The 19,371-nt window shown below is 39.4% G+C and overlaps 1 long non-coding RNA gene and 1 pseudogene across 1 annotated transcript; both read right to left on the bottom strand.

Annotated features, from left to right (window-relative positions):
* Positions 1-497: 497 nt before the first annotated feature.
* Positions 498-19,371, bottom strand: part of LOC115775416 (high affinity immunoglobulin gamma Fc receptor I-like) — a 52,390-nt pseudogene continuing 33,516 nt past the window's right edge.
* LOC115775420 (uncharacterized) lies at positions 13,240-14,192 on the bottom strand. The gene is made up of 3 exons (XR_004019317.1): positions 13,932-14,192; positions 13,713-13,763; positions 13,240-13,462 (listed from the first exon to the last, which is right to left on the bottom strand). It is a non-coding gene; the product is annotated as an uncharacterized LOC115775420 (long non-coding RNA).

The raw sequence follows: 19,371 nt of genomic DNA, 5'->3' as shown, positions 1-19,371 counted from the left end.
TTCAGTATTCAACACACCAAGATGAAGAACTCGATCCTGAACACCCTCACAAAACATTATATAGCATGTAGTGTGTGTGTGTGTGTGTGTGTGTGTGAGAGACTACAAAATTGCTGCAAGAAAAAAATGTCGGATTCACAAAATTGGTTAGCTGGAAGTCCATGACCTTGTTTAGCAGTTCCAGAGCAAATAATGTGACGTAAGAGGAAAGAAAACGTAACAGGGAAAACTGAGCAGAGTGAAAAATCTGACCCAAAAAGAATATAAAGATATCTATGCAGCACCGGGAAAGAATAAATTCAAATTTTCTGCACTCCTACACACTCAAAGTACACAAAAATTTATTTAAGGGCTAAAAAACTGGATTTTGCACATTTCCCCTTTAACAAATTGAAAAACTACAATGAGCTGCTATCAGCTGCAGCTCTCTGAATAATAACGTGTTTGTACCATTGTGACATTTATAAAATGTAGATCACACAAGAAACATGACTTACTTGTTACTGACAGTGTGAAGGCTTCACTCCACTCTGTTGAAGAATATGAGTCATCTCTGCATCGACTCTTACACATGTAGTCTCCACTGCTGGACTCAGAAACTCTGAATGTCAGATAATTATTGTGTGTCCACTGTGTGGTTTGCCTGGGTCCTCTCCATCCATACTCCCACTCAGTGGGTTCACCTCCTTCCTCCACCTCACATGTCAGAGTGATCGTCTCACCGCTGAATATCTGAGGCCAGTTGTGTTGTTGTTGTTTTACAGCAACTTTATTGGAAACTGTTTACAGATGTTAACAGTTGAGATACAAACAGAAACATGAAATCAACAGAGAAAACTTAACATTGTATGTTTGCTAATCATGAGTGAATGTTTCAAACTAAATTACTGAACTCACAGGTTATCTCAATGCTGACTTCATCACTTTTATCAGTGTAGTAAACTGGGTCTCCTCTTCCTCCTCTGCATCTGTAGATTCCTCCTTGAGATACTCTGATAACTCTGTTTGGTGGATCATCTCTTCTGATTTGAACTTCAGTGGTACTTTGGGTGCGTCTGAACCACTCATATTTCCACTCAGCAGATCTCCCCACAGAGCAGGTCAGTGTCACACTGCCCCCTACTGGTATGATTGTTGTTCCTGCTGTCAGTGTGGCCCTGGGTTTATCTGCAGTTATGGAAGAGAGGAAAACAAATATGTACATGAATCATTATAAAGGTTTAGATAACACAAACATCAGTCACCTTAAATGTTATGAAGATTTTGCTGTTTTTTCTTTTAAATTTACACTGTAGTAACAGGTAAAATACAGATGTTAAAGTTTCACAGGATCAGAAAAACAGTTTCCATGACAACATTAATTAAATGTATGAAGATCATAAATTTATGCTTTTTTACTGAAAACTCACCTGATACAGTTACAGAGACAGTGTTACTGCTCTTTATATAATTTGAACTCTTCCTGCAACCAAAGCACTGATATTCACCACTGTAACCTGTAGATGTAATTTCTAATCTGTAGTCTTTGTTTGTGTTGTAGGGGACAACTTCTCGACCATCCTTGTTGAGTTTGTATTCCCAGTCAGTGTCTGCTCCTTCATTCATGTCACACATGAAGGTAACAAACTCTCCAATGAAAAAACTGGACCAGGTGGGTTCAATAGTTAACACAGCATCTAGAATCCAACACAACCACACCATTAACAATCTAACACACTTTTATGCACTATAGGAGGCAAAATCTGTGTTTATACTGTATTTTCAAATATTAAATAATATTTAATGCAGCAGGCTGAGATGAATCGTTATTACTAAATAAAGAGAAACAAATGAAAAAGTGAAAGTGTTCAGTCACCTTGAGCGTGTCCAGTGCAGAGGAGCATACAGAGCACTACAATAAAGGCAGAAACTTCAGACATCATCAAACTAAAGACACACTCAAATATGGCAGAAATAAAACACTTGGGCTTTTAGCAGTGGCTGCTGTGATTGGCTGCATTTTATATTAAGATGTAAAATGCATCAAATGATCACAGATGCAGAAACAAACCTTTCTTAGAGAAACTAAAGCAGCTCCACTCTAATCTGAGTCAGTGCACTAAAATCTAATCCAGGCTACAAACAACCATGTTGATAACAAACATGAGAGTCCTCTGTTCAAATGAACTGAAATGCTCCAAATGACTGATACTCTGTTCTTCTCACTGAAACATGTTTATCAGTCAGTATGAATCAAACTATAGAAGTCAGTGATGTACTCACAGAATAGGCCCAGCTCACAGAGCAAAGTGGGTCCCATCCTCACATCCAGCAGCGACACGTCTGAAAACTTCTACAACTTCCTGTAAAGAGAAAGAGTGAAGCAGCAGCTACGAGAAGTAGAAGCAGAAAAAGAAGCTGCATTTAATACAGACAAGATCAGAGTTTGTCTCAGACTTCTTCTTCTGGCTGCAGCCTCTCTGTGCTTCCTTCCTTTTACACCCTCAAACAGCTCCTGTAGCTTTGACCGCAGCAGTTGGTGACGTGTTTACATTTCCTGTCCACTGCAAACATATAAGCTTCTTTCTTGTGTGTTGTATTCCTACCTTTCTCTATGATATGCTAATGAGTTGTTCAAGTCAGGTGACATATTTTGTGGATCATAGTTGTTTCCTCTTTTTTCTTTAGAAACTTGTAAGTTATTTTTAAACTGTTCTGTGGATCAGGATCATGCTGCAGGGTTCAATTTAAGGTGATTTTATTCAGGCTTTGGTGAGAGTCGAGTCATTTGGCTGACTGCAAGTATTCAAGGTTCTTATGATCGGTCCAAATCATGATGGTTGTTCTGCTCTCTTCAGCCAGTGCCTCCATTCTTCTAGGGCTAGTTTCACTGCCAGCAGTTTTCCATATCGTACTTGCATTCTGCAAAAGAGAAATGAGGAAATTAAAAAGGCACATGTATGCGTTTTGTTATTAACTACCCAGGACAAGATGGTGCCCACCTCATAGTCTGATGCATCTATTTCTACAATGTTTTCTAGAAGAACGTGCCAACTTGTTCTTCATTTTCTCCCATGAAGAACAAGTTGGCACCAACTGGAGAAGAGGGAGGTCTGAATATCCTGGTGGCTCGGGAATCTGAGATGTAATTTTCCATTGCTTCTGTTTCAGGACTAGTGGGCACTGTGGCTGCTGGAAGTAAATCTATAGCACAGAGGAGAGCAAAGAGCTTCAAAAACAACAAACTGTATTAATTCATGTTGATTTCCAGAAAGGACAAGGTCAGCTGGAGAAGTTTGGTGTGTTGGCATTCAGTGCAGAGACAAGAAGAGCTTCAGAGAGACTTTCTACTAGGATATTAAGCTGTGAGTGAGCCTAGAATCAATAAACTGAGGCTGTGGTGCAATTACCTTCTGCTGCAGCTGCCTCTGAACCCCTGCGATCCAGAAGTGGTTGTGGAAAGCAGAGTCCTGAGGCGTGCTGCAATCTTGGGTTTTGCTCCCTCCTCCCATAACCTGTTATCTAGTTTGATGGGAATCAGTGGTGTTAGTGTATTTTGAGGCTAACTCATTGTTCAACTGTTCACTCAAACTCTGACAGAATGACTCTTACTGGGCCTCATCTTCTGACACTGTCCCTGATGTAATGTTGTAGGGGGCAGAAGCATTGTCAGGTTTTAGAGAGTGATCACAAACTGCTTTGAACTACAAAATCATTGGCAGTAATAAAATGCTAATTAATTGTTTAAAAATCATACGATGCGATTTTCTGGATTTGTTTTAGATTCTGTGTCTCACAGTTGAAGTGCACCTACGATAAAATTACAGACCTCTCCGTTCTTTTCGGGGTGGCTGTAGCTCAGTAGGTAGAGCAGGTCACCTCCTGATCGGAAGGTCAGCAGTTCGAATCCTGGCTACTCCAGGCTACATGACAATGTATCCTTGGCAAGATACTTAACCCCAAGTTGCTCTCCGACCGTTCTGTCGGAGTATGAATGCGTGTGAATGTTAGTTAATTAAAAAGCACTTAGCTTCGTGAAAATGGAAGTGCTTGTATGAATGGGAGTGCATGGGTGAATGCAAACAGGTTGTATAAGTGCTTTGAGTGCTCATACTGAGTAGAAAAGCGCTATATAAGAACTAGTTCATTTGTAGGTGAGGAAACCTGCAAAGTCAGCAGTGTATCAAATACTTCTTCTCCCCACAGTATGACTGCACATTTGCTGAGTATGAAATTGAATGTCTACTAAAAACACATTAGCTGTGGTGTGACTGAAGCCTTGTTATTGCTGCCACATCTCTGCATGTGTAAAGGGGAACTGGACATTTGCTCTGCTTGCTATAATACATGTTTTTGTAGTGCTTTCTTTTTTCTCAGCATGCATTCAATTTACTGTGGAAACATGGGTAGATATAAAGAGATGCAGCCCTATATTGAATATAGCACAATGTCTATAACACAGTGTTTTAATAAAATGACTGGCTTGCATGAGGAAACTGCTGATCAGTAGTGTTTCATGTCTGCAGCAGCAGCAAAGAGCTGATCTCTCTCTCTGCTGTCAGCTATCAGAGCTAAAATCTGTTCTCTGGAAGGCAGCACACATTTAGCTTCAGTCACTCTTCCTCATTTTAGTTCTGCAGTTCATGAGATCATGTTTCATTTATTTATTTTTAGTGAAGAGATGGTGCAGATAAGCCTGTAGCTAAGAGGTAACTTAAAGTTATACCATACTAAAATATCAGTGCTGTGTCTTTTTTTTGAGAAATGACCCACAGGTCGTGAATGGTTGTCTGCCTCTCTGTGTTTGCCCTTTGACAGACTCAAGGGGTGGCTGTAGCTCAGGATGTAGAGCAACTCACCTACTAATTGCAAGGTTGCTGGTTTGATCCCTGACTGCTCCAGTCTGCAAGTAGTTAGTGTCTTAACACATGAGCATAATTTAAATGAACAGGTGCTGTTATTTTGTCGTATACTGCAGCTTTGAGTATTCTAGAAAACTGTTCCTAAAGTGTAAACACTGAGTACAAAACAAAAACAATTTCAGTTTTTGCCTGTTGCTGCAATAATAAAGCTATAAAGTTGTTATTTTTTCTAAAAATATTTTGTTTGGTTTTGGTTATTTGGTTAAATTAATTCATCAAACTAATAACAAACTTAATTATGGTATTTATTGACTTATTACATAATTATACTACTGTAGCTCCACCTTGGATGGCATTTATGCTACATCACTGCAATATTGGTTGCATCTCCTCCACCACAAAAACCAGCATCAAGTTCATTAATTTGGTGGCACCTTCATCCAAACTAACATTAAAAGCTGCTCTTTGTGGTTTCAGAGCTGCAGCAGCTGCATCATTGCCCTCCTGTGAGAGCATGGCCTCTGCTGCAGAGACACTTCAGATCAGCCAGGCTCAGTTTGCATCTCACTGGGATGTTTTTGTCCTCCTCAAATACAAATTCAAATTGATGGTTCATTGACTTAAAGGCTGCTGTTACTGCTATAATGTTAGCTGAGCCACAGTGACACACAGAATATAAACCAAACACCAAACTGAGCGTCGCTTTGGGTGATTGTGAGTGACTTCATTTGCTGAAGTGTCCCTTACTCTTACTTTGCTCCCAGAGGTATTGTTGTTCTGATCATGAAATCTGATCATGTTCTGATTGATGAAATATTCTGATCTGGAGAAAAACAGAGAAATCAAAACCAACCTGCCAGGATAAACGCTCCTACAAGTGTTTATCCTTATCCCAGAGACAGAGACGTGTGCATACACACATTATTCCATTCTTTCAAATTATTTCTGAAATTCATGCAGAAAGGACGTAGAAAATGATACATTTTGTTACCTAAATGGAATGAAATCTAACTTTGACATCAGAGCAGTCTGAGCATTAATGAACTACTTTATGATCAAGAAACCATAATGAAACTGTACTCAGTGACTCTGAATGAGACCAGCTTCTCTGCACAATGAAAACATGAGGAGTGAGTGAGTGAGTGAGTGAGCTAGTGAGTAATTAGAATTTTACGGCATATGTGAAAAACATGCAGACACAGATCGATCACTCTGCATATTAAAGAGTTTATAAGTTTATCCTGATGCGTCAGTGCATTAAAACCCAAGAGAAACAGATCAAGAGCTGCATGAATGAATGGGTGGCTTTCAGGCAGGCAAAAAAAGCCTCATAAAATAGTGCAGCTGCTGCTGTGGGTGTGAAACAATATGGCTGCCGTCTGTGGGTCATGTGTCACAGTTGATGATTTCACAGGTTGGTTCGTTTTATGTTTTGTGCATTGACACAACCTTTGACCAGCTGCCAGGGAGTCAGAGAGGAACAAACCATCCAAATGCAGATTTTTGTTGTTGCTGTAGTTTGTGTTTGTGTTGTGGAACAGATAAAGGAACAGGGAACATACATGATGATGTAACTGCCTGTTTACTGCTTATTTGTTGCTTATTTACTGCTTATACAAGTTTCAGTACCTATTAACATTCAAGTGGTGGTTGTGATTCTTCAAGATATGGAACATAAAAATACCTGAAAACATACAGAAACTTTTGAAATGTCTGTTTTTCTACAGACGCTTAAAGGCAGCTGCATTTCAGTGTGTGACGTATTTTCACAGCTTCACAGGATGTCACTTTCTTTCTTTAGTCCAGCATGTGTCATCATCATCACAGTGACTCTACTTGTATCTGTGGTCACACAGTGTCACACATACTTTAATGCAGCAGTGATAATTATTACTATTATTCCAGGACAGGCAGATCATATAAAGTGTGTGATGCACACAGAGAGCAAAGTGAAATTCTCACTGTGCTCTTTGTGTTCTTGTCAAATCTCTGCTGTTTGCTGATAACAGAAAACAAGACATCTGCTAAATGGAGACTTTTGGCTGAAACCACAGGCTGCATTTCCTCTGTTCTAGGTGGTTCACACAGAGACAGTGAGGTCTGTCAGTGGATCAAAATAAACCTGTGGCAGCACAGACAGTAACCAACAACAGCCTTTCACACACATGTAGGTGTAACAGAGAGAGAGAGGACCTTTACAAAAGGGTGGACAGCAGCTAAAAGAGGGATGGCAGCAAAGAAGTACAGAGACCAAAGTAACTGTTAAGAAAATGTCATTTATTTACAATAGATGAAATTCATAAACTCTAAAACATGTCTGAGGCTGGATCCAAAGAAACAGCTCCATGTCTGTCCTGCTGTGCTGAACCCCGTGTTGGCCTCCTGTATCCATCTCTTTAAATGGGGTTTCAGGGCAGGTGGACCTCAATGTGTTCACTGGGGAACAAACATGCAGAGTATAAAATAAAGTTTACTAATAAGAGCCACAGCATAAAAACACAGTGAAAACATAGAAGTTATTATTCCTACTTGATGAAAATGTATTTATTGGATTTTTGTGTTTTAAAGTTTTGCATCTATCAGAAAGTAAACAACATTTCCATCTGCAAAGAAGTTTATTCAAAGACACAAACAGGTCAAAAATGATCTGATCTGCTGCTCAGCAGCTCTGAAGTTATCAAACCTTCAACTGAGCTTGTTGAGTTTGACTGAACGCTGCGTATTCTGACACATGATGGCAGCACTGCCAAAAAAAGAAAAAATAGCAGTGAGAAGACTACACACACACACACACACACACACACACCCACACACACACACACACACATACACACACACACACACACACACACACACACACACACACACACCCACACACACACACACACACATACACACAGCAAAATCTACCAATGATTCAATCATTAATTTCCAAACACTTTATTGAATTGAATTATTGGTGAGACAAAATGAGACAAACACACAGAGTAATTACAGTAAACTGTGAAGAGCTGCACACATGAAAACTTCAGACAGCAGTGAGTTCATATCAACAGTAAATATTTCTGTCATTCAACACATCATCTGCAATCATTGCAATATTTGATTATTATTTTAAAAACATTCATTTAGTTCCAGCTTCATCTTTAAGCATCATGATACTAAAGAGTCAGAGAGAACAACTGTGTGCAACACAGACACACAAAATGCCAGCTCACATCCTCTGATGTCAGAGCTGAGACTTTTCTAGTGTCCATATCTAAACACAAACTCTCATGAGCTATTTTAGCTGCTTTAGCCTGCCTGCAGCTGCTGTGCATCTGAAATCACCTTTCAGCCCACCTCCACCATCTCTGAGTCTGTGCAGAATCTGCAAATCAGCACAGAAGCCTGATGTGATAAGATTTCATTTTGTGTAAACCACAAGAAACAAGCTGATATGTTTGCAGCTGACTGCAGTTTGTAGCTGTATGAGCTGAGTTTGAAAGGAAGGAAGAACAGAGGCTAAAGAAATATTACTCTTGCAACAGAGAGCTCCATTAATGAGCATCCCACTGCCCCCTACTGACCATTTTTGGCATTACTAGAAGAAATATCACCACATTACGTGTGTGTGTGTGTGTCTGTGTGTGTGTGTCTGTGTGTGTGTGTGTGTGTGTGTGTGTGTTTTGCTCCCTCTCAAAGAAAACTGTCTCACAACATCACACACTAGCTTGGTTCTACATTTATGTTCAATTGTGAGTCCTCAGTTTCCCACAGACACTAAAAACATGTTTTCCCTCCTCTGATACACACGCCTTCATTTTATACTCATGGCCACCTTTTACTGTCACAGACAGGTTGATACTTTCTGTGGATGAATAAAACTGCTGTGAAGAGCCACAAACACACTTTGCACAGTGATGTTGGAGCTCACACAGTACAATCATAACCATTCTGTAAGGATTCACTGATACTCTGTCAAAATAATACTTCCTCCTCCTTCACTTCATAGACTCATCACACTTTGATTTGTATCTGAACTTGTTCTTTAAGCACAGTTTCAGCTACATTTACAACAGACAGGGATTGTTAGCTTCTGCAACACACCAAGACAAATAATAGACTCTGAAGTCAAAGTCTTTATTCTTTATCATCACAGCTCTGGAAATATTTAACACCCAGCCAAGCAGATGAATTCATAACAATTAATGAGAAATGGCGAAATTGTGCCCTCTGCTGGCTGCCAGCTCTAAACACAACCCAGTGATTCCAGTCCACATCTTATCAGAACTGTTAGCTGAAGGGGGAGTTTGAGTCAGCCCCACAGTAGCCCGACCCCCCCTCTCTCCTCCGCGGGCTTCCTCCGTCCCTGCCCCTCCCCACCCTGGTGCTCCTATGCTATATGCGCTTACTGCAGGGGTTTTTAACCTCATACGGTGCCCCCTACTGGGCAGAATATGAGATGCTTTTTTTCCTCACCTGTCCTATCGTATTTTGCTTTGTTTCCCTCTTTTGTAACAGCAGCGCCTCTCGGTGATGGCAGCAAGGCCGCAGACACTTATCTCCCTGTGTTTGTCTGATTGTTTGTCTTTTCTTGGATGGGTGTTCTGTTAACTATAATTTCCCCATTGTGGGATCAATAAAGTATCATTCATTCATTCATTCATTATATTTGAGTAGTTTTCTCTGTGAGAAATGTGATCTGACCAGTTGCATGAAGAAAAAATTCATTCACGTGTGATTTTGTGGGTAGAGAGAGTGACAGATTCTCTAATAATTTCAATGTTACAGAAACATTTACAGCGTGTTCATGCAGGACCTTAAACAATGACCTGAAGTCTCTGTGAGACTAAATACTCGTAATAAATAACTTCACATGTTCTTTAACTCATCGGGGAGCAAACAAAGTGAACACAGAAGGACTAAATGAGAACATCATAAATCAACAATCAGGAAAAACTAAAAGTACAGTGTTCTCCATTTGCAGCCACTTCAGAGGGAATTTTCAAACACACAAAAATCAGCTGCATTCCCACTAGTACTGCACACACACAGGAGTGTAATGATGCTATCATTAAAATTACTTTGCATATTAGATATTCAAGTCATTTTAATGATGATTTCACTGGCAGCCTATAACAGCGCTCAAAACATGTCAGCTGTCTCTCTCTTGTTGCTAAGAACATCTCGTGAACCCACAATGACCCACAATTCAGTGCTGATTAATTTTCTTAAGAATTATCTCCTGTGACTTGTGACTCATTTTGCCAGATCGGGTCACATATGTGATCATCCTCACAGATCAGGTTAGTGATCCAGCAGAGGGCGCTGCTGAGGAGAAAAACACAATCACAATGAAGCCCCAGAACATGTGAAGTTCCCCTTTGCAGTGATTCTACTAGTTTGTGAAAGTGTTTTGGTGTGAGGGAAACCACAATGTAAGAATGAAGAGCACTGCTGATTCTAATGTCAGACAGACTGAGCCACCATGAATGGAGGAGAGCAGATACAGAGCCTCAGAAACAGCTTCACTGCTTTGTGACAAATATTTTCCATCAGTTTGTCTTTGAATTATAGTAGTTTAGACTACAGGCCGTCTAACATGTCACTAACTTACAGGAGTTGAAGCTGAAGGCACTCTGGCAGCATCCAGCACAACCAGTGTGACACTGAGCTGTTATATGAAGGACTCTGCTGGCTGAGAGTATCAGAGGTTCAGAAACAGCTCATCTTAAGAGACATCAGTAACAGGTGATCAATCACAAGGCCTGATCACATGGATTGTTCTACTATTAGAGTTTATTCTTGCTTTGAAAAATCTGCAGCTGGCAGATCTGACCATGTTCATGTTTGATCACATGCTGCCAGCACTGCAGTGGGACACACCTGCCACAGTGGCTGAGAAAAAGAGGGTTAAGATCCTGTTGGATTTCAAGCTCCAGACTGACAAGCAGCTGCTGACTAACCAGCCACACACAGTGGTGACTGACAAGGAGCACAAGACAGCAGCTGTGACAGATGTGACGTTCCTGGATAACAGGAACATCAGAAAGAAGTAAACCTGCAGCTTGATGAAGTATTGATGAAGTATTGATGAAGTAGGATTTTTACTTCAAAAAACAAACATTTTTTTGGGCTTGTTTTTTTGTTTTTGAACGTGAAGTTGCTTATTTGGGACTGACTTACTTTCCGAGTGAAACTCCTTGAACTCCATACTAAAGCAATTATGGGGCGGTAGTTTGTCCCTTCCAAGCCCCCGTTTCCTGTTTATCCCTCCCGCCCAAGTTGATCGGGTGCACAACCAACCAAACACTCATAACATCCCAGAGTGAGGAGGCAGCATAATGAGTTCCTGTAAGTGGGGAAAATATAGAAAAAATCTAATAAAGAGTGGGAGAAAAAGAGCGAACTAAAGAATGGATCTGAGCTCGGATGGGAGTCTGGCGTGAAAAGTGGATATGCATTATGCAATGCATAGGAGCGCCTCACAAGAGGTATATGTGTCCGCAAAAACCTCAGAAAGTAGCTGCAGTCCTGATGGGAGACGCATGAAAGGCACTCCGCAGATTTTGCAAGTGTGAATTATGTGCTCACCATGCTGATTTAATTCAACATGCTAATACTGAGAAGCACACACACACAAAAACTGTGCACCCTTCTCTTCTATGAGGCTAAGAAACATGACTTTCACTGCTCCAAAACACACAGACAAAACAATAAAATGAGCTATACTGCTATAGAGCTATACTGTTTAAAAGCGGCCTCAGTTTTACACGATGTGGTGGGTTGCCAGTTGGGCTTTTTTTGGGCTTGTTTCTATCGCAAGATCTGGCAACACTGGTGACAAATTAAATCTGTATTACATGAAAGTACAGGCCGGACCTCCCTGAGAAAACTGGGAAAACACAGTAAAAAGGCGTGATGAGCATAACGTCAGAGCAGCTGTTACTTCGCATCATGTTGATAATTTTAGTTCATTTTAGAACATTGTGAACTGTTTAACAATGAGTGCCTTTAAATGAACGCTCTCTTTCAGTGGATTCATGCACAACACTGAACAGCTGTGAATGTACTCACTCTGACACACAACAACAACACACTTTATTTATAGAACACTTTGTTTTAACAAAGATACATAGTGCTTATTTGCAAAATCAAAGAAATAGTTAAAAACATAAAAACAGATCTACAGCACATTAAAATGCATTAAAATTATGATCGACAGCAGGAGTGTCCAAACTTGTCTCATGGAGGATTTGATAATGTGAAAGTGCCCGAGGGCCAACAGTCCCTGATGACGTTATTTTAAAGAATCAAAGATGCTTATAAATAGTGTTATTTAATACTTTCATTTCCATGCAGCAAACAAACATGAAGTAACCAAATGTAGAGCATAAAGCTCTGAATTTCCAACTGAAAATTAAAACATACAGAAACTGTAAAAAACTGCTGTGTAATCCTGATAACAGAGCAACAGGTAAGATACTGACACTACTGTGAAGCACACACAGGTACACAGCGCAGGTCTGACCCCAGAGCAGTGGTAGATGTGTGTAAAATGTCACGTAGGTGGAGTCACTCAGTCTGGATCTCAAGCAGTTCTTGTTTAAGTTCAGAACAGAGAAAATCTGCATTCACAAACATGTGGAGCCAAACAAGATGAACATTTTCTATGCAAATGTTCATCTCTGGAAACTTGATCTTATCCAGCTGCTGGTGTTGTACCAAAAAGTGATGTTTTTATGTTTTTGATGTATAATATCTCTGCTTAAATTGGTAATTAGACTGTAGTCAAGAGAATTTATGAAGGCCTTATGAATAAAATAAAGAAATGACCATTTTTGCAAGTATCTTTATGACTGTGTTACTGTAGCTACATTATAATCAAGCTGCTCCTTTCTGTCCTCTTCAACTATCTTTATAGAACTGTGATTTTATATGTGTTGTAACTTCTGCTGCCCCCTTGACCAGATCTCTATGAAAAAAATTAAATTTTTCCTGATAAATAAAAAATACATAAAAGCTGCTTTGCCAAAATGTAATTGCAGCTTCTACCTGTGACAGGATTTGTTCTCACTCAGAATGAATTGATATCATTCATGATGATGATGATGATACTTTATTGATCCCACAATAGGGAAATTACAGAATGACATATGTTTGACCGATTGGAGCCAAAAAGTCATTTACACCAGTTTAAATACATCGTTTTTTGTTTTTTATTGGCACTTTCCAAAAATCACTTTTTGGAATTACATGCTGAGTTGAATTCATTGCTTGGGCCAGTGGGCCAAAAATAACATGTATGGACAAGATGCATGGGCCATAAAAAAATCTGAGCATGGGCCATGTTTGGCCCGTGAACCATAGTTTGGACTCCTCTGAATTTAAAGGAAGATAAACGAGCGAAACACACTGAGGGATTCTTTCTGAAGGAAATATAAACTCAGGCTATCAGGATCATTGCTTTGAATGAAAAATCTGCTCCTTTTCACTCAAAGTGACGTCAAGTTTTTAAGTTCCTTTAAAGAGAAAAAGATAAAAACAGCTAAAGAGCTGCTGTTAAGATTTTAGAGCTGTGGCTGAATTTGGATTCACATTATAGTAGTCAGAGCTCTCCTCTGGGTCACCACGTTGTCCTGTTGAGGTGATCAAATGAAAGCATTTAAAAACAAACACCCTCTGTTTGCATTTATTATCAGTCAGAATAATTAACAATGTAGATTTTACATTTCAAATCTCAGAGTTTGTGCACTCACTCGTCTTGTTAATGACTTTGAGCTGAATCACAGATATAATAATCATCTTATTGACTTTAATGTTAAACACAGTTATTGTATAATCATCCAGCTTCCACAAACTCTGTATTAATGAAAGTGTGTACTTTACCATTTTCAGTGTTTTCAGAGCCTCTGATTGTCTCATAGACACAACGATCACCTACAGGTCAGAGAAAATCAGTCACCTCATGTCTGTGATACTAATTTAAACACAGTTTCAAACAAGTATTCTTGTTTCCTTCAACAGAGTTCAAACTGCAGCAGATGTAATAATTACAGTCTGGATGCAAAGAGCATCAGAATATTTTAAAGTAGATGAAAAACTAACCATGAAGAAGAGAGGAGTACACTTGCTGCTGATGTTCATCCTGATTCACCGTCTGCTCATTAGCAGGACCTTTATTAAAAATGTAAAGAAGACATTTGCTTTCACACAGACCTCATGATGCATTTGTGTATCTGAATGAGTGAAGAGTTTGTAGTAAGTAAAGGAAAAGTTCTCCCTGTTGGTCGTTCTGCAGCGATACAACAAGAGCAGGAGAATAATGAGGAGAGAGACTCCACAAACCAGTCCAACAATCAGCCATGAAGAGCTGTCAGCTGCTGACAGTTAGTGTAACAACAAACAATTATTAATAAACTGTAATTATATTGGATATTTTCCTTCTCAGTCATCAAAATCATTTCCAAATATTCATCAAATCTTTGATCCTGCTCACCTTTAACTAACATCCAGCTCTGTGGTGACTCTCTTCCTGAGTATTCACACTTGTAGAAACCTTCATCAGACTTTGACACTGCAGAGATCTTCAGCTCCTCTCGGGTATCACTTTGAATAAGTTTGTCATTGTGGTAGAAAAACACATTGGAAAGTATTTTTTGTGTCCTCAAACTGCAGCTCAGACTAACAGAAGCTCCTTCAGTCACAGGATGAACAGGACTCACCAGGATAGGAGCATCAGGATCATCTGTGACACAATCAAACACAATTGTTTCAGTCAGATCAGCTGGTGCAGACTTTTAGAAAAAGCTGACAAACAGTCAAGTCAATTTATTTATTTAACACATTTAAGCAGAATAAACCAAAGTGCTGAACAGCAAGTAAAATTATCAAAGAAACAATACAAATGATTGAACAATAAAAAGTGATGATTTAATAAATAAAACAATACAGTAATAAAATAAATATGAAAGTAGTAAATAATAATTAAAAAGTAAAATAATGATAGTGTGGTGTCTGATCGATCTGTGTGTTAAATTGTGTGTTAAACTGCATTTATGTTTAGGTTTTCTCCTTTAGGATTAAGGCCTTGAGTTCAGGGCTGCTTTGATCAGTGAATGGTATGAGAGTGGAACCTCTTGTTGCTCTCTCCAAAAAAGAGAATGACCTCACATACATGCAGGAAATAAGATATACCTGGTTTTTCAGAAAATACTATATATGGTGTTTGTACTGCTATGCTAAAATTCTATGTATGCATATGTGTTCTCTTTCTTAAAGTCTTTACTGGAATGTATGTATTGTCTCTTTCCTTAAAGGTTCAGGCAAAGGAGATGTGATTTAAACTTCCCCCACAGAAGGAATGTATAGAATGTCCTTGTAGGATCTCTGGCTTTCCATATAAGGGATTGTCCAGATGTTCAGCTATAGGTTAGGAGGCTGAGGATGTGGGGGTTGCTAACACTATATAATGTCTGTTGCCCCTTTGTTCAAGGGAGTTAGGAAGATTGGGCCTCCTGTCCCCCGATGGCTCTACAAAGCATCGGTTATGACATTGTCTTTTTTGTAAATAAACTTTATGTTATACATTAAGACTGTCGGCGAAGGATTTCTTCAACCACATCATGAAACTACAATTTTGACATCGTGAACTACAATAGTAAATGAGATACACTGACACAATAAACAGAAAGTAATCTGAAGCTGAAAAACTTCATGAGAAGAAGCTTGTTTTCCACTGATCTGAAGAAAAGGAGGATGATGACCTAATCCAGAGTTTCAGAGCTGTGACTCAGAATGAGTGGTCACCTACGAGCCAATCAGCAATTAGGAATAACTAGAAGCTGTTGATATTTGCAGCTAAGTGAGCAGCATGGGACGGGATTAGAGAAGATCTGATTGATAACCTGGAGCAAACCCATGCAAGCACTTCCTGTCTTTCACAGTGCAACAACTGAAAAACATGATCAAGCCTCCACACAGTGTTAATTTCGTTGACCAACTATTTTCGTCACAACCCTTTTTTTCATGACGAAAACGAAATAAAAACTACCTAAAAGGATTTTAAAAAATGACGAAATAAATTGACACTTTTGTCAACAAATCAAAATGAGATGGAAATGCTTGGTGAGGATGACATCCAATCACAATTGATTTAATTTTGCAAAAGGGCGGGACAAATTAGGAAAACATCCAATCAAACGCACAGTTGTACAATTTGATCTAAACCTTGGAAGGCCACGCTAGCCTGTGAATTTTCCAGGCAGAGCAGGCCTACTCATCAATATTTTATTGTTATGCTCAATAAACAGGGTCAGGTAAATAAAGATGTTTGTGCAATATGTTTATGTGTATTGGTCTTTCAAGCATTGTTCCATAACTTTTAATAAATGTTTAATTTTGTGTAAGTGTGTATAATGACTAATTCAAGGGAACTGAAGAAAAAGCATTTTACACCCTTTATGTTTTATTTGACTAAATCGACGGTAGATTCAGTCGAATATATTCTAATTGGCCGACTAAAACTAGACTAAAACTAAAACTATTCAGATGACAAAATTATGACTAAAACTAAATTACATTTTCATCCAAAGACTATGACTAAATCTAATCAAAATTTTCTGTCAAAACTAAAACTGTTTCCAGGTACCTGTCAGGAGACCAGCAGCAGCATTTTGAAGCAGCTGTAACTGTGATATTACTGTTATGGTCAGTCCAACATATAATGAACTGCAGCAGTCTGGATGTAATAAAAGCATGAATGACTTTCTGTGATAGAAAGACCTGGTTTAACTTTAGTTAAAAGTCTTAATTGAAGAAAGCCTGATTTGATCTGTGAGCCAAACTTAAGATCAATATTTTTTACAAGAGGTTTAAGAAATGATGTCTGGGCTCAGGATCTGACGGCTCATTAAAAGTATAATTGCCTAAGAATTAAGTTTAAGTTGCTGCACTCAGAAACCTGCAAAAATTGGCTTCGCTTGCTTTTTATTAACAGACCAGTACAAGGAGCTCCAGGATGGAAGAGGTTAAGTTCAGATGACAAAAATCTTCCCTAAACCAAACCTTCATCACAGTAAGGAAAAATCTGTGACTGAGTTCTCTTTGGAAACTGTGATGGTGGAAGTTTTTACTGGGACAGCAAAACAAACAGTTCTTCATTCCACAAGAAATTATTTAAATGATTCCCCAAAGATTCAAGATCTGAACTTTATCATTTGTATTTTTGTTTTTGGTGCCATGTTTTCATTCTTGATAATGAAGCTCTGCACAATTCTAACAAGCAGCTGATTAAATTAGATAATTATTCATTTTTATATGAGGCTGCTGTAGCAGTGAGGTGTGGTTTGAGCACAGCTGCAGGAGGAGAGGTGGAGCAGAGTAGTTCATGGAGCTGTGCACAGTGCAGGTAAATAAAGAAAGTTTGCTGCTCTGAACTCCCTGATTGGCTCTGCACTGAGGAGAACTCACATACAGCAGAACCTTTGATACAACTGCACCTTTTTACATGATACACTCTGATGACACATCTTGACCTTCTTTGTGGTTTATTGAAAAAAGAAAATATAACAGTTATTTGTGCACTTTACAAATTTGCTTAACTAGTTTAAAAGATTGAGTGAAATGAGACCAACAATCAAGAGCATTTTGCTGCTTTGGTGAGATGCCGAAAATTGTCTAAAATTCGAATTTTTTACTGAAAAAAAAAGTATAATAACATACTCTGTACAGTGATGTTGACTGCACTGCTGAACTCTCCTGATCCAGACTCACACCAGTACACTGCAGCATCTGACTGTGATGTGTTGATGTTACATGTGGATCCAGTCATTGTCCTACAGTCAGAGTTCAGTCGGCCGTCCTCAGTGAACTTCTTCACTCTCCACTCAGCAGAGTTTCCCTCACAGGTCAGTGAGACAGAGTCAGAGGTGAAGTGTTGCACTCTGTCAGGACTCACTGTGAGAGACGCTGCTGAATGAACATCTGGAAACATGCAGGGAGGAGACAAAGCTCACAGATGTTAAGTATTTCTTATTAACAGATTAAGAAGATACAATATTTGTTTTGGCCAACCTAAAATTTGTACCTTCAATACCAAGAACAACAAAATCTTTGATGTGAGAAAAACATTTATTGGCCACCTGTAGTCAGTGTTTTCTTCACATTTATGTTAAACTGCCTGCTGCCTTTCTTTACCCAAAGATGTTCCTGGTCTTCATATATTTCAGTTTTTTTTTCTGTACATCCACTTGACCACTAAGAAAAGTGTCTTCAGTCAATTGTACATCTTGTCTGTTGAGTAATTAATATGAAATTAAAGTCAATATTTGGTGTGATCACCTTTATCTTCAACACAGCCTGAACTCTCTTTGGCAGCTTTCTTGTCATTTCTTTAAATGGTCTTCAGGAAATGTTCTCCAGGCTTCTTGAAGGACATTTTATGCTTCAATGAGTTGTAGGTCAGTTTTAAGTGGCTAAACAAGGAAATAAATAAATGAGCCTATCCCAGCTTTCATAGGGTCAGAGGCAGCTTAATTTTTTTAATGGCAGGTAATTTCATAACACAGCAGGATGTCTGCTACCATTTGCTTCCATCTACTGTCCAGTAGACCCACAGTTTCCTGTATTGTGTTTACATGACACTTCTCATTTGTAAATGACTTCTTTCTCTTATTCTGCATGTTGCTTCTCTTAAACGTACCCATCACAAACCACAGAAACACCATTTATCCACTTCCTTTAACTTATCCTTTTCAGGGTAGCAGGGGGCCTGGAGTCTATCTCAGCTGTCATTGGGCAAGAAGCAGGGGCACCTGGACAGGTTGCCAGTCTGTCCCAGGCCCAACAGAGAAACACACAACCATTCACTCCTATGGGCAATTTAGAATCACCATTTATCTGATCTATCCTCACTAACTACAGTTGGACTGTGGGAGGAAGCCAGAGTACCTGGAGAGAAGTACGCAGACACAAAGGGAGCAGCAACCTCTGCAGAGAAAGGCCCTGACTGGATGATGGATTTGAACCCAGGACCTTCTAACTGTGAGGCAACAATGCTAACCACTGCACCACTGTGCTGCCCCCAGGAGACTGAATTAAAATGTTCAAAAGTCTTTACTGCACAGAATGAACATGAACTGTGAGAGATGTGTCTAAGGCGTCTCTGGGAAACTGAACTGTCCACAGGAGAGGAGAGCACTATCAGTCCGAGGGGTCCAGGCAGTGAGTCCAGTTAGTGAGAGTGAACAAAGAGCTTTACTTGGAGGGCTGAAGGAGATTTCCTGAGGGGGAGGCCCCCGAATTGTCTTTCCGTAGGAGCAGAGGGTGTTGGAAGGTGAGCAGGCAGGTGAGTAGGTGAGGTGAGTGTGGATGTTAGTGAAAGAAGTGTAGTGTCTTAAATGCCTATGTGAAACTGCATGTATGTTGTCTCCTAAACATATAGGAACATTCCAGCAAGGGGCCTCTCAGTTTGGGAGCTCATCTTCACTGTTTATCTTTACCAAATAAGGAAAGTTGTAAAACTCAGGATTCTCTGACCCCCCCCCCA

The sequence above is a fragment of the Archocentrus centrarchus genome, unplaced genomic scaffold (genome assembly GCF_007364275.1).
Source record: "Archocentrus centrarchus isolate MPI-CPG fArcCen1 unplaced genomic scaffold, fArcCen1 scaffold_123_ctg1, whole genome shotgun sequence".
Lineage (NCBI taxonomy): Eukaryota > Metazoa > Chordata > Actinopteri > Cichliformes > Cichlidae > Archocentrus > Archocentrus centrarchus.
This window is presented reverse-complemented; position numbering and strand designations above follow the sequence as displayed.